Raw genomic sequence first — 14,468 nt, forward strand, 5'->3', positions numbered from 1 at the left:
CAGAGCGACCTTTCTTTCCATTTTTTTCAAAACCTTAACCTAACCTTCCAAAGGTGGGTTTATCAAAGCGATCTAAAGGTTATCATGATATGCTAAAGGAGAATCCTTGTCAGAATTCAAAGAAGTTGACTCAAGAGTGTAATATTCCTTTTTTTGGATATGGTCAAATTGGATAGAATCTGCCCATGGTATTTACCGTGGTATTCACCCATGGCATTGGCCCATGGTATTTTCCTTCGTTTTTTTAGGGAAAACAATAAAATAAAGTCTCTAGAGAGTCCATCAAACTTATAAAAGGGGGTAGGAACCTAATAGTGTGAGCATTTTGAGTCTATATATCTAATTGTTTTTGTTGAGAACTTGGCATGGCCAGTTCCAGCTTGATCCTAGGGATGAAAACCCCATTGGTGAGATTTCTCTGGTGGATCCATCTAGGATCCACGATTGTGTTTCAGTATCTTTAATTTCTTTGTTGATGGGTAGGCATATGTGCCACAGACATGGCTTTAGTAGGCCTTGTGTGGGAATGTAATTTTGTTTTCAGTGATTTACATAAATAAGAGGCTGCATTATTAGATATGTTTTGGGTTCGGTGTTTTTGCTGCAAGAATTTTATTAGAACACCTAGAGTGTACCAAATCTGTTAATTTTTATTTTTATTTTTTATTTTTTATTTTATTTTATTTTATTTATTTATTTATTTAATTTTTTTTTTTTTTTTTTGTTTGTTTATTTTGTTTATTTATTTTTTTTTTTTTTTTTTTATGTTTGGGATATTACCGTGGTATCATAGCTATGCATCCTGCTAGCCAAAGGGATTTTTCTTTGTAGGATTGTCGTAACTTTGGTGGGGATTTCTTCTCTCCCTAGCTGACAGTTTCCATCTTCGGTGGTATTTGGTATCACCGTAGTTGGTCTTTTACCTTTTAATTAATTTCTACCCAGTGGGAGAATTAGATGTAGATTTGTATTGGGGAAGAGTGTTTCTTGATTAGAATAAATAAATAAATAGAAAGAAGAAGAAGAAGAAAACAAGAAAGAAAGAAAGGGTGTGAGCATATTTGAAGGAGGCCAAGGCTAATTTATTAAGAGGTCATCAGCCCTGTTTCTCAGATAGTCGAATGCCTAGACCAAGAGTCTTCTTGCCGAAGATATCTATAAATTTTTTGTTTTCCAAATAGGTCGAATTCAAAATGATTTGTGGGGTGTCGAGGTTCAACGTTGGTCATATTCAACATTGTGAGAACGATATCACCATTTATAAAATGCCAAACTGACACATGAAGAGCAGAATTATTCCATTTATTTCCATTATATTAGAGGCCAAATTTATGAATGCAATCGAGGTTGATGACCAATTGGGTGATCATGACTCAGTTCGCACGTCAATCGCACAAGAGCTCAAAACTCAGGAGGGCACCATCCATATAAAATCTCACAAGCCTACAGACGCTAAAACTGCTCCACATATTAATGAGTGAAGGGTTGTCATGGAATAGTAAGGTTCTTTTTGTTTAATACATGCAAATATTGTTGGGACCAGAGTCAAACTCGTATATAAAATTGTGTGCCATCCAGTCAATTGTAAGAGGTCATGTGGTCCATCAAGCCTCACCATAGTTGTTGAGGGATGCATAGGAGGACTTAGACGCCAAGTGTGTGGGGTTATATGCTCATTTTCCCACATTGCAAGGTCACAAAGCCATTCTCAACGACATCAGATTATACAATGGTATCAGTATACAGTGGGTTGATTAGTTGATTAGGAGGTGCATATAGATAAGGGGGCCACCATCCATAATGCATAAACCCATCACGTGAGAGCACCAAGACAAAATTAATCTTTAGAAGGATGTAGGCCATTATTGACCAAAGCCATGAACAAAGAACATTGCAAAATTCGTGGGTAGTTGCCAGCACCAGGGAGCCATATGTATCCTATTCTTCGGCGATTTATGAGGTTGTCACTCATGCACTTGGAAGAAGTCATTCTTACAAAAGCTATATGCAAGGCACTTAGACATTGTGTGGGAGATGATCAACACTATTGGCATTGTTCATTCAGACAGGATTCCAAACTTGAACAGGTTGCAAAATTATTAAATGATTTGTTGGTTGGAGGTTTGAGGTGCGATTGATTGCAGGCTTTTCTCTACTAATACCATGTTGGTGGAGTGAAGTGCCTGTTACACAACGCCAACTAGAAATCAGATGTTGCAGGAGCATTTTTTGTGTGAACGGGGAAGATGACAATGTTCATCTTTGTGTGCAGTCCATGCATTCCCTATGTAGACAACCGTGAAGCCATGAGATGAGAACCCATTCATCCATAGAAAAGGAGTTGGGCCCAAAAATTATTGTAGTAGAAGGTAGGCTAAGGGCCATTCATACATGGGCAACCCATTTTCTCATGCATGGAAGCCACATATACATCACACAAAACACAAAGTTGAGAGCAAAGGATCATACAACTTTGCGTAGACAAAGAGGCCAATCGTGAAAGAGCATCAAAGATCTGTGCCATGCAGTCAACAAATTAGTGCTTGTGGGCCATCGGTCCATCAATGGTGCTAGTGGTATATCAAAAATAAAAAGCACAAAGTCGAGGACCATACACTCGTTGTGAAGAAATTGGGAGGTCATGAGGCCAAAGACACCACCTCAGAGGAGATTCAAACTTTAAGGTGCCACCTTATAATTGTAAGGGAAAAATAAAGGGTAGTGACATCGTGTGGAGACGTCATTTCAATATTTTGCAGATGCTCCTATTATATTTGAGTGGTATTCCCGCATAGAAGATCCGAATCAAGGTTATTATTGCAGGAGAATATTGTTGTTGCGGAAGTTTATCGCCAGAAATAATTATTCAAAGGAGAATGATTTGTTATTATTTCTAACAGGGTTTATTATCTCTTCTCAAAGGAGGTAATTCAATTTTATTGAAGAAAGCCAAGGACAGAGAAGGAAGATCAAGCGTTAAAATCCATTGATTCCAATCCATAATGTCATGGCTTTACTTTTGAAAATGCCTAAGGAATCAACATATTAGTACATCCGTTGGTCCTCTGGGCTACAATACTTCAGTGGATCAAAAATGGCAACAACTTCCATATTAGAAAAAAGAGCAGAACAACAAGCCTTTCTCTTGGAAGATCCATGCTATCCTTCAACAGTTAAAGGATATCCAGAAGGAAGATGTAAGAAGCAAGTGTCTCTTTGAACTTGGATCCAAAATGTAGAGAAAAAAGTCAGAAGATGTCCTCCTACTGTTAGACACATTATACATAGATTTATGTCTCACAGAGCAATCAGATTGGAAAGGGTTAATTTAGGCCTTGAAGCCATCCATGCTTACTTTGATACAGCCTAGGTTCCTTGAGTATTCCTCTAAAAAGGTTAAGCTCACAATCGCCACTTGTCTCAGTAAAATCTTAGCCGTAACAGCGCTGCTACCGCCATATAATGATGACAGCATGAGGAGGATTTTTTGAGTAATGGTAGGATCCCTCCAAGGATTGGACAATATCAACCTTCTTACTTTCTTTCAGAGGTGTAAAATTTTAGAATGAATGAAAAAATCTACATTTATTATACTTACGTTGGATCTAGAATGTGATGACTTAATCCTTCAGATGCCCCAATGCTTCTGCACCAACATTACGACATCACATTCAAAATATTTCAAAACAGACATGCAAAGGGTCGTGTCCCTAATCTTAGGAGAAGATAAGGTCATTTGCAAACAATTGAGGTCCAAATTGTTGGCCATTTGGAGGAAGGAGCTAATTGTATCACCTGTTGCCTATGAACTAGTTGAGGGGTTGGTCAAAAAGAAAATCAAACTACTTAAAAGGAAGTTGACCAAGGAGGAACTAACAAGGATTTGTGGGGACAACAAGAATGAACTAAGAAAGAAAAGCCTACGCTTTGTATATAAGGGATCTTGGCCACTTAACCTTTCATGTCCATGTGATAGGAAGGAGGCAATGAGGATAGAACTAGAGGAAACTCCTTCAAACCACAAGGATTCATTTGAAGGATCCAAACAATTAAGTACATATGGTGAGCAGCAGCACAATGTTATTAAGAGAGACTTGCAGGACAAGCCAATGATAATTAGTTAGCTTGACAAAGTACATGAGGAAAGGAAGGAGGTAATTCTTCCTAACAATATGGTAGAATCTTATGTCCAAGAGGACATCCGTGAAGAATATGAGAAACCAAGTGTAAATAAGAGTCCACCGGTGCATCCATGTTTGACAACCAAAGAGGATGGACAACAAATTGTCCCCACAGGTGGAGAAGGTCAGGAAGAATACATTCAAGGAGACTTAAATGAGGAGCCAATGATGGAAAACTACTATGATGAACATGAAAAGTACAGTATGAAGGATGAACAATTTCTGGAGATTCGGTCAAAGGTTCAAGCTGGAGCTATGATAGTTGATCATCTGGTGGAGACAAATACAAAAGAATTCAATAGGGCACCAGAATTTCTAGTAGAGGACTTTTGAGAAAATATCATGCATTTCAAGACAAATCTTATGATGTTAAAGAAGAGAGCCTTGACAGTCTGAGACATTGTCTTACAGGAAAATAAAAAAATTGAGGAGCTCATAGGGGTATGTGTTGAATCAATGGCCAAGTTGTCTAGTGTTGAGGAACGACTCAAGTCCCTCACAAGGAAACAAGAGGAGTACAACTAGGAGTTCCAGAACAACCCTCTACAAGAGTACATAGATAAGGCTTGTAGCACTACCAACCTGCCTTTATACATTGGGGATAATAGGGTAGAGTTCTACAAATGGATCATGTTGGGTGATCGGGTGGAGCAGCATGAGTTGAGCATCAGGAAACATCAGCATGGTAGACTTATTCCATGTGCAAGCATTCATGCATTATATCCTTCCCACGAGATGGATTGGTGAGAGATTATGAGTTGGAACTCTATTGATGGGATACTCTTATCCAAGGGCATATTGCAGCTTGGGCCCTTAAGCATGAGCAATGATGGAGGGCTGAGATGGTATCATAACCCACAAGTCCCAGGACTTAGGTGGCATTGGGATCCAGGGGAATCCATTGGGGGCAGGATTGACCAGAGGATTGTTTGGGATCTAGGTATCGAAGGATCCATTCAGGATCATTTAGCATGGAGACATGGAATAATGCACTGGGTTGTATGAGATCCTGGTATCAATCTACAAATGCTTCTATTGTGGATAAAAGTGGATTGCTTGAGGGCAAGCAATCTTTGGGTGGGAGGATTTGTAATATTCCCTTCTTTTGGATATGGTCAAAGTGGATAGAATCTTCCCATGGTATTTACCGTGGTATTCGCCCATGGCATTGCCCCATGGTATTGTTTTTCGAGGGAAAACAATAAAACAAAGTCTCTAGAGAGTCCAACAAGCCTATAAAAGGGGATAGGAGCCTAATAGTGTGAGCATTTTGAGTCTATCTATCTAATTTTGTTTGTTGAGAACTTGGCGTGGCCAGTTCCAGTTTGATCCTAGGGACGAAAACCCCGTGGGTGAGATTTCTCTGGTGGATCCATTCAAGATCCACGATTGTGCTTTAGTATCTTTAATTTCTCTGTTGATGGGAAGGCATACGTGCCACATGCACGACTTTAGTAGGCCTTGTGTGGGCATGTAATTTTGTTTTCAGTTATTTACATAAATAAGAGGCTGCATTCTTAGATATTTTTTGTGTTCAGTGTTTTTAATACAATAATTTTATTATAACACCTAGAGTGTACCAAATCTGTTAAAAATTTTGATGTTTGGGATACTACAATGAGCTTGCTTCAATGCACCATAGGAAGCATTATTATTTACTATGTGCTTGGCGAGGGAGTATGGTTCACAACAAGATCCTTAGGGGACTTTTGAGGGACTGAAGTTTGAACCTTATGTTCACTGAATGTAGTTCATCATCAAATCCTTCATCATTCTTGTTTGAATTAGAGGAAGCCTCACTCTCCATAGGAGGTGGTTCATAGGGATTTCAGCTTTTAGCTCTAGAATTACTAATGCTCCACTTCTGATGAGATTTGAGTAGAGGGCAATAATTTTGTAGATGGTCTGTTTGAGGACAAGAGCAACAATGAAAAGTAGAATCTCATAGTCTAGACCTTGAGTCCAATGAAAATCTCTTATTTTTAAATTGATATGGTCTGGAAACCCTTTATTGATACCGATTTCAATGTAGATTCTACCATAGGTATAATAAACAAGATGCCCACGAGAAGTATCAGTTGAAACGACCTAGGGGGTTTCTGATGCCCTCAAAGACTAACTAGTGTCACAAGTGAGCAGGCAGATTAGGAAGCCGAACCAATATTGGCATCTTGGTAATGACTGTCGTAGAAGGGTCAAAATTTGGAAACCAAGCAGTTAGGAAAAGTCTAGCGTTGCCCCAGAACTAGGGCCCTTTAGAGAGAATTTTATGATAGTCTTTTGATTCACCAAAAATCACAATGAAGAAACCATTGGAGCACAAAATAAGCTTTCATTTCTTGGTCCATGACGAATGAAGCCATTGGTAAAGATCTGTCGAGCGAAATCAAAAATCATTAAAACGACAGATAAGGGCTTTCTTTGCAAATATATGATGGGGTTCCTCAAGAGTAGGGTTAGATATTTCTAAGGAGGGATCTTTCTCATATTTTTCAACCAAAAATGGCCTAGGAACTACATGGGACTAAATTGCCTTAAGGGGCGACTAAACATAGGCATCATCTTTATAAGTAAAATCTTTAGTAAAATATAAATAACCTTATTTTAAATTATTATTATTATTTTAGTAAAATATAAAGATTGTATTTAATTAAAACCTATTTTAATGAGAATTTTATAAACTTTTTGTTTTTGGCATTTAGTTTTTATGATTTGTTATTTAATATTTTAATAAAAAACCAATTTATTTGTAATTTTATTATAAAATAAACAAATCCGGAAGAAAGATCAAACTCCATCCGTTTTTATTTTTTTTAACTGGAAACGGTCCAAGGAGAATCGACAGAACATTAAGAAATTCAAAAGCTGAATTCCATTATTTGAATGGGCCGGCAATCTTATGATTTGTTATTTAATATTTTTATAAAAAATCAATTTATTTGTAATTTTATTATAAAATAAACAAATTAGGAAGAAAGATTAAACTCCATCCGTTTTTATTTTTCAAACTGGAAACGGTCAAAGGAGAATCGACAGAACATTAAGAAATTCAAAAGCTGAATTCCATTATTTGAATGGGCCGGCAATCTACCGTTGAATTCCATTATTTCCAAGTCTACTGGCATTTTAAAAATATCATCATGCTCTGCATCTCACATGGGTTACTAGCATTTTAAAGATCTGTGTTTAATTATTGTATCTTCATTCACTGCACTATGAGGTTGCAAAATCTTTCCGTTCTCTTGCCTCTTTTCATCCTCGCCCTGTTTCTACACCCATCATCATCTGCCCTCCGCAATCCATCAATCCATGGAGATGCCAATGCGCTCATTTCAATGAAAGCAGCACTCCTTGATCCTCACCATTGGTTAGATACGTGGACAGTCTCTGATAAAAACCACCATTGCGCATGGACTGGCGTCCATTGTGACCTCATGGGTCGAGTGGTGGCTCTAAATCTCTCTTCAATGGTTATTTGTCATCGCTCCGATTGCTCGACCTCTCCGATAACAACTTCACTGGAAGTCTTCCCTTCGATGTCTTTATCAACTCTTTGTCAGGGGTGTTGCCACTGGATTTGGCGTATCTCGTGAAGCTCAACCATCTTGACCTTGGAGGAAATAACTTCTCGGGCAGCATTCCTGGTGAGTATGGGAACCTAAAAAGTGTGGAATATCTTTCAATCGCTGCAAACAGTTTGAGTGGAAAAATACCCGGAGAGCTTGGAAAACTCGGGAATTTGAAAACACTTTATTTGTAGGAAAATTCATTCCAGGGTGGGATTCCTCCTGAGATAGGAAATTTGAGCAACCTTGTAGAACTCTATCTGTACGATTGTCGCCTCACAGGCCCTATCCCTCCTCAAGTGAGCCAGCTTGTGACCTTAAAAACCCTGTATCTATATAATAACCATCTTTCTGGTGAAATACCCGCGGAACTCGCGGAGCTAAAAGAGTTGAGGATGTTGGACCTGTCCTATAATAGACTACAGGGCAGGATTCCATCTTTCATTGGGGACTTGCCAAATTTGGAGGTTTTGTGGCTTTGGGGAAACAATTTCACAGGTCTCGTGCCTCAGCAACTGGGCGTAAGTGGAAAGCTACAGATATTAGATATAACAAATAATTCATTTGTCGGCCCGATTCCTGACTCTCTCGGCAAATGCGATTCGCTGGTTGAAGTCTCCATGGGGGAAAATTATTTGAATGGTTCGATTCCTGAAGTCTTGCTATACTTACCCATGCCGACTGTGATCGAATTGAACAACAATAATCTCAGTGGGAGCATACCGGACGTAAGTAATAATGTATCATCTAAGCTACAGACAATGATAATTTCCAACAATAGCTTGAGTGGCTCTATTCCTTCGTCCATTTGGAAATTATCTGCTTTGCGGCACCTCCTGATCGATGGAAATCAATTAACAGGCATTGTGCCTGCAAAGATTGGCCAACTGAGTAAAATTGAAGAGATCAATTTCAGCCAGAACAAGTTTTCGGGGATGATCCCCAGGGAGATAAGCAATTGTAGTGCTTTAACATACATTAATCTCAGCGCAAACAGGTTGTATGGTAATGTTCCCTCAGATATAGTCCGTCTGGGTAAAATTGAACATATCGATTTCAGCAAGAATCTCCTTTCTGGTATGATTCCTAGGGAGATCAGCAACTTTAGTGCTTTGACATACATTGATCTGAACACAAACAGGTTGTCTGGTAATGTTCCCTCAGATATTGGCTATCTGGGCAACATTAAAATTATTGATTTCAGCAAAAACAGGCTTTCTGGCACGATTGCCAGGGAAATTGGTAACTGTATTTCGCTAACACAAATTGATCTTAGCCAGAACGAATTCAACGGTCCCATCCCAGTGGAAATCACCAGGATGAGCAATCTCTATTCTCTGAACCTATCGAGAAACTGGTTGTCTGGTAAAGTTCTGTTGGATATTGGCAGTGGGAGCAACATTGAAATTATCGATTTCAGCAAAAACAGGGTTTCTGGTATCATTCCTAGGGAAATTGGTTCCTTTATTTGCCTGACAAAAATCGATTTTAGTGGGAACAAATTCAGCGGTCCCATCCCAGTGGAAATGCCCAGGATGAGCAATCTGTACTCTCTAAATCTATCGAGAAATCACTTCAACGAGAGCATTCCCAAAGAATTCGAAGCAATGACGAGCTTGTTCTCCGCGGATTTCTCATACAATAACTTCTCCGGTCTTGTCCCAGAGGGTTTGTTTTCTTATTTAAATGCAACATCTTTTGTAGGGAAGCCCTATTTATGCGGAGAACAGTTGGGCAAGTGTAATTCTAGTGTCAAATGGTCGCCCGTCGGAGTACAGTTCAAGCTTGAACTTCTCTTGCCTCTCTTAGCGCTTGGAATTCTCTTCTTGGCGTTGGCAATTCGAGCAGTCACAATTAAGAAGAAAGATAGCGAGGGCAGGCCATGGAAGATGACGTCCTTCCAAACACTCAGCTTTGGAATCGATGACGGCAAAGGAGGAGAGGGTGTTGTGTATAGAGGAATCATGCCCAATGGGGAACTAGTTGCAGTAAAAAAACTTAAGCGGATAAGCTCTTCAAATGCTCATGGCTTCTCTGCAGAGATCAAAACTCTGGGCAGAATCCGCCATCGACATGTTGTTAGATTGCTGGCGTTTTGCTTCAACCATGACACCAATCTTCTGGTGTATGAGTACATGCCGAACGGAAGCCTGGCGAAGTTGCTTCATGGAAACAATGCCACGCCTCTGGATTGGGACACCAGATACAAAATTGCAGTGGGAACTGCGCAGGGGTTGAGCTATCTTCATTACGATTGTCGGCTGGCCATCCTTCATCGCGACGTGAAGTCCGGCAATATTCTTTTGGACTCCAACTTTGAAGCTCGCGTTGCAGATTTCGGCCTAGCCAAACTCTTGCATCAATCTGGTACGTCAGAATATATGTCTTCAGTTGCAGGGACCTTTGGCTACATAGCTCCAGGTAAGTGGTTGTCTCATCTTTTTAAATTTTGAAGTCGTGGATTTCTAATTTTAGTAGAGGGTCGCTGGAAAGTTCAACTGAGTTGCTAGCTTTCTGAAATTCTATGGTCTGTTATTGAAGTCCATGATCTGTTATTGCCAATTATAAACATAGTATGCTGAGGCAGAGCAGCGCTGCATTATAAATAAAAGCAATTATATAGAAGTCAAAACTGCTTCATAGTATGGTATTGCTTATTTTACGGTGGTTTTGCCACTGACCTTTGCCGTAGCATACCATTTACGATTGGATGTTGAATTTACAGAGTATACATACACCATGAAAGTGGACGAGAAGAGTGATGTATACAGCTTTGGAGTGGTTCAAAGTGGTTCTGGTTGAGCTCATCACAGGTAAAAAGGCGACGGGTGAAAGCGAATTTGAAGAGGATATGTATTATGAACATCACAGGGTGGGTGAAGAAGATGACCAATTGGAACAGAGAAGAAGTTATGAAGATTATTGATCCCAGAGTTATCAACGTCCCAGTGGAGGAAGCCCTGCATATATTCTTAGTAGCTCTCCTCTGTATACAAGAGCAGAGTGTCCGAAGACCTACTTTGCGCCAGGTAGTAGTAATGTTAACATACTTCAGTCCCAGGCAATAATTTTCATGATCAATTTGACCGCGGGATATGATTGGAATAAGGCATTCTCATCCTCAGCCGGGCAGTTCAGGGTTGATTGGATGTGTATCTTGATGAAGGGTAGCTATCTTGACTGGAGATTCATATCCATCTGCTCTTTTAGCATCTACGTGCAGGAGCTTCCAACCTAGAAGTCACTTCCTTTATTTTGAGGGAATTAAGTTGTGAAATGTTTTCTGTATTTCCTTATAGAGGGCATCTGAGTCAATCTTGCTTTCAGATTCCTCTGTTTTTTCTCTTTCTGATTTGCTTGCAGATTCCTCATTCTCCTCCAATCAAAAGTCTTAGAGAAACTTTGAGGATTTCCAGTAGGTTTGAGATCTCTCCCTTTATTCCTTTGAATGGTGGATCTTCCTAAAACTCTTCCTTTGAAGGGCAGATTTTCCTAAACTCGCCCTCTCTGGGCCATATGTGGTCTAGGAGCTGAGGACAAACCTCCTCTAACACCCTGTAACACAGTTTCATGGTTTTTATTACAAAATGTTTATTTGGCTTCATTTTCTCCAATCCATTCATATTTGCATAGACAGTTGTAAATCAAGTCCCACAAATTTTAAATCGTTGCAGTTCAAGTTTTGAGCGAGTCATGCATAGCTTTTGGTTGAGGAGCATGGCAAGGTGTTAATTAATCGTTCTTATATTATATAAGAACATACATTCCTTTTTATCTGCAAAGGAATTTCTGCAAGAATTCTGCGGTTTAAAAAGCAAATCTTCATTTATTTTGTTCACATCATTTCGATGATGAAAGCAATTCTAAATCCAGACACGAGTGATGGAAACATGATTTTATTACAGATTTTTAAGCATAGCATGAATCAAAGGTGTTAACTACTAAGAGAGGAGGATTCAACATTACGGGTCTTAGATTAATATTTTGATTTTAACACGTTTGAATTGAGTTGTCAATTAACAATACTTTATTTACATATCAATTATTTTCAATTACCAGTGTCAAAATTAGTATTAAGTAATATTTTGAGTTTTAACAAGTCTGACTTGAGATTTTAAGTAACAATGCTTTATTTACATTTGCAAAAAATATCGCTGAAATTGAAACATTTTAGATAATGAGTATTTCTAGATTTTATATATTTTCACAGTATAGAATTGTGAATCATCATTACATAGTTGTAGATTTGGAAAACTTAACTAAATTATTGTTTCATAATGGATTATTATATAATTTGTCATTTATTTTGTTAATTTTTGAATGAAACGATTTGAAGAATTGATTTGCACGATCCAATTTAATTTTTCTATCTTTCTTTGCATATTTTCCTAACCGACTTGATAGTTTATTGGCCAAATTATTAATATAATTAAACTCACGAAAATAATTTGAAGCATTAGTTATAGTTAGTGCCTCAAGATGTGCTACACTTTTCAAATGAAATTAGAGGCAAATTCAAATTAGAGGCCAGGCCTTCATGAATACTTCTCATAGATCATCATCCATATAACCCAAATCCTACCATTTTATATTTTGATAAATTCATGACTGATAATAATCCCCAAGAAATTACTATTTTGATAAATTCATTACTGATAATAATCCCCAAGAAATTACACAATGATTCTGTAGTGCTATCCTTGATTTTCAAAAAACAAATAAGTTTTGTTGCACGTGGGCATCTTCTTCCATCCATTAGATGTGTAATATATATACAATAAGGTGTTGCTCCACTATTTTATTTGTGCTTTTATCCACAAAAAAAAGACTAAAACAAATTTTTGCCTTTAGTTTTTCACAATAAACTATTTTTGTTGCTCAAAAGAACTCTTTTCAAGATGCAATATTAATATAGGAAGAATATTCATTGGTTAAAGGTATAATAGGTGTTACTTTGTACCTATTCAAGTCACATAAATCTTTGTACAAATCTAAAAGTAAATATTTTATAGCCACAAAATATTTAGTATCCATCACACTGATTATTTTGTATTTTTGAACATCTAACATAATTTCAAAATGTTTAGTAATAGGTAAATATTATTTGAATTAAATAGTTGAATTAAATGTTTATGAGCCTAATAAACCATGACCATTTAATCCACTTAATTGAATTGTACTACTAACTTCCCTTATATATGGTGTATCTTGTTTGAATACTAACTTCCCTTATATATGGTGTATCTTGTTTGAATTTGGTATAGAATGAACACTTAATGTTGTTTTCATCATCTAGACATATTATAAGATATGCACATTTATGTATATACTTCCATTCATATTTAAATGGCCTTTTAGAAGTTACCCTATTATCTTTCTTTTTACGATACATTCTTCAATATTAATCTCATCCTCAAATATAATAAATTTTTTTAATAGTTGTATTATTTGACTTCAATTTAAATACATCAACCAGTGTTATTTGTGTTCCATATTTTTTAGATGAATCAATTTAGATATTTCTTCTTAAGATTATCCTATTTAACATATTACCATATTTTTAATGAAGATTAAATCATGAAAGTTAAATTCAATGAAGCTCCCAAAAAAATGTAATAAATGGTAAAAGAAACAATTTCCTTGTAACATCATGTAAAAAGCATGTTACAATACAACAAACAATTCAATTATTATTCAATACAACCTAGGTATATTTTAATTTACCATTATCAATCCTATCTTATTGGCACAAAGCCTAAATGTATTTTGGTAGCTTAAATTTTCTTTAACAAAGTGTATTTTAGTTTGTCATCACTAATCACAAAGTTTGGTTTATTTTGGTAGGCAAGTTGTTTTTGAATAATGTATAAATGATCCTTATTAACTATTTTACACATTCAAATTTTTTTGACAAGTGGTTTGGAAATTGGAGATAGGTGAAAACTAACAAAATAAGAATATAGTTTTTTATTCATAAACAAATTAATAAGATACCATTTTAAGTTTGTAAACTTTTTAATATATGTTTTTTTAAACAAGAACTAGAATATCTAATTTATTAAAAGATAATGAGTTAAAGTTCAGGTTAGATACATGCTTTTACATAAGTAAATTGAAACTAGTGGATATGGTCTGAATGAAACTAGTGGACATGGTCGGAATGGAGTATATATCAATGACCATCTACAAAATTCTAACATTGAAGTTTATGAACAAAATGTTATAATATGAACAAGATTCCACTATATGTGACGAAATATTCAAAATATCTAGAATATGTAAGTATCCATTGTAGCACAACCCGTATTTATATAGAAATGTTTGAATTACATGACATGATATGACATTGATATCAAAGTTTGTATGCAATGAATAGACAACTCATATACACATGTCAAATAGTTTAGAATACAGTGAAAGATTATATTTTTGGAATAAGAATATATTGAATAAATATATGAATGAAGAATCTGATCTGGTTACAACTGAGAGTCCCATATATATACTTATGTGGGTACCCTTTCATGAACAATCATGTCTTTTGAGACATGCCTCTCTGATCATTGTTAACTATTAATTATTAATTATTTACATTCAGAACAATGTATATTCACTAATCATTGTTAACTATTAATTATTAATTATTTACATTCAGAACAATGTATATTCACTAATCATTGTTAACTATTAATTATTAATTATTTACATTCACATTCACAAT

Source organism: Pinus tabuliformis, chromosome 4_2 (assembly GCF_031772625.1).
Source record: "Pinus tabuliformis cultivar Carrire ecotype Pingquan chromosome 4_2, CPIR1, whole genome shotgun sequence".
NCBI classification, from domain to species: Eukaryota; Viridiplantae; Streptophyta; class Pinopsida; order Pinales; family Pinaceae; genus Pinus; species Pinus tabuliformis.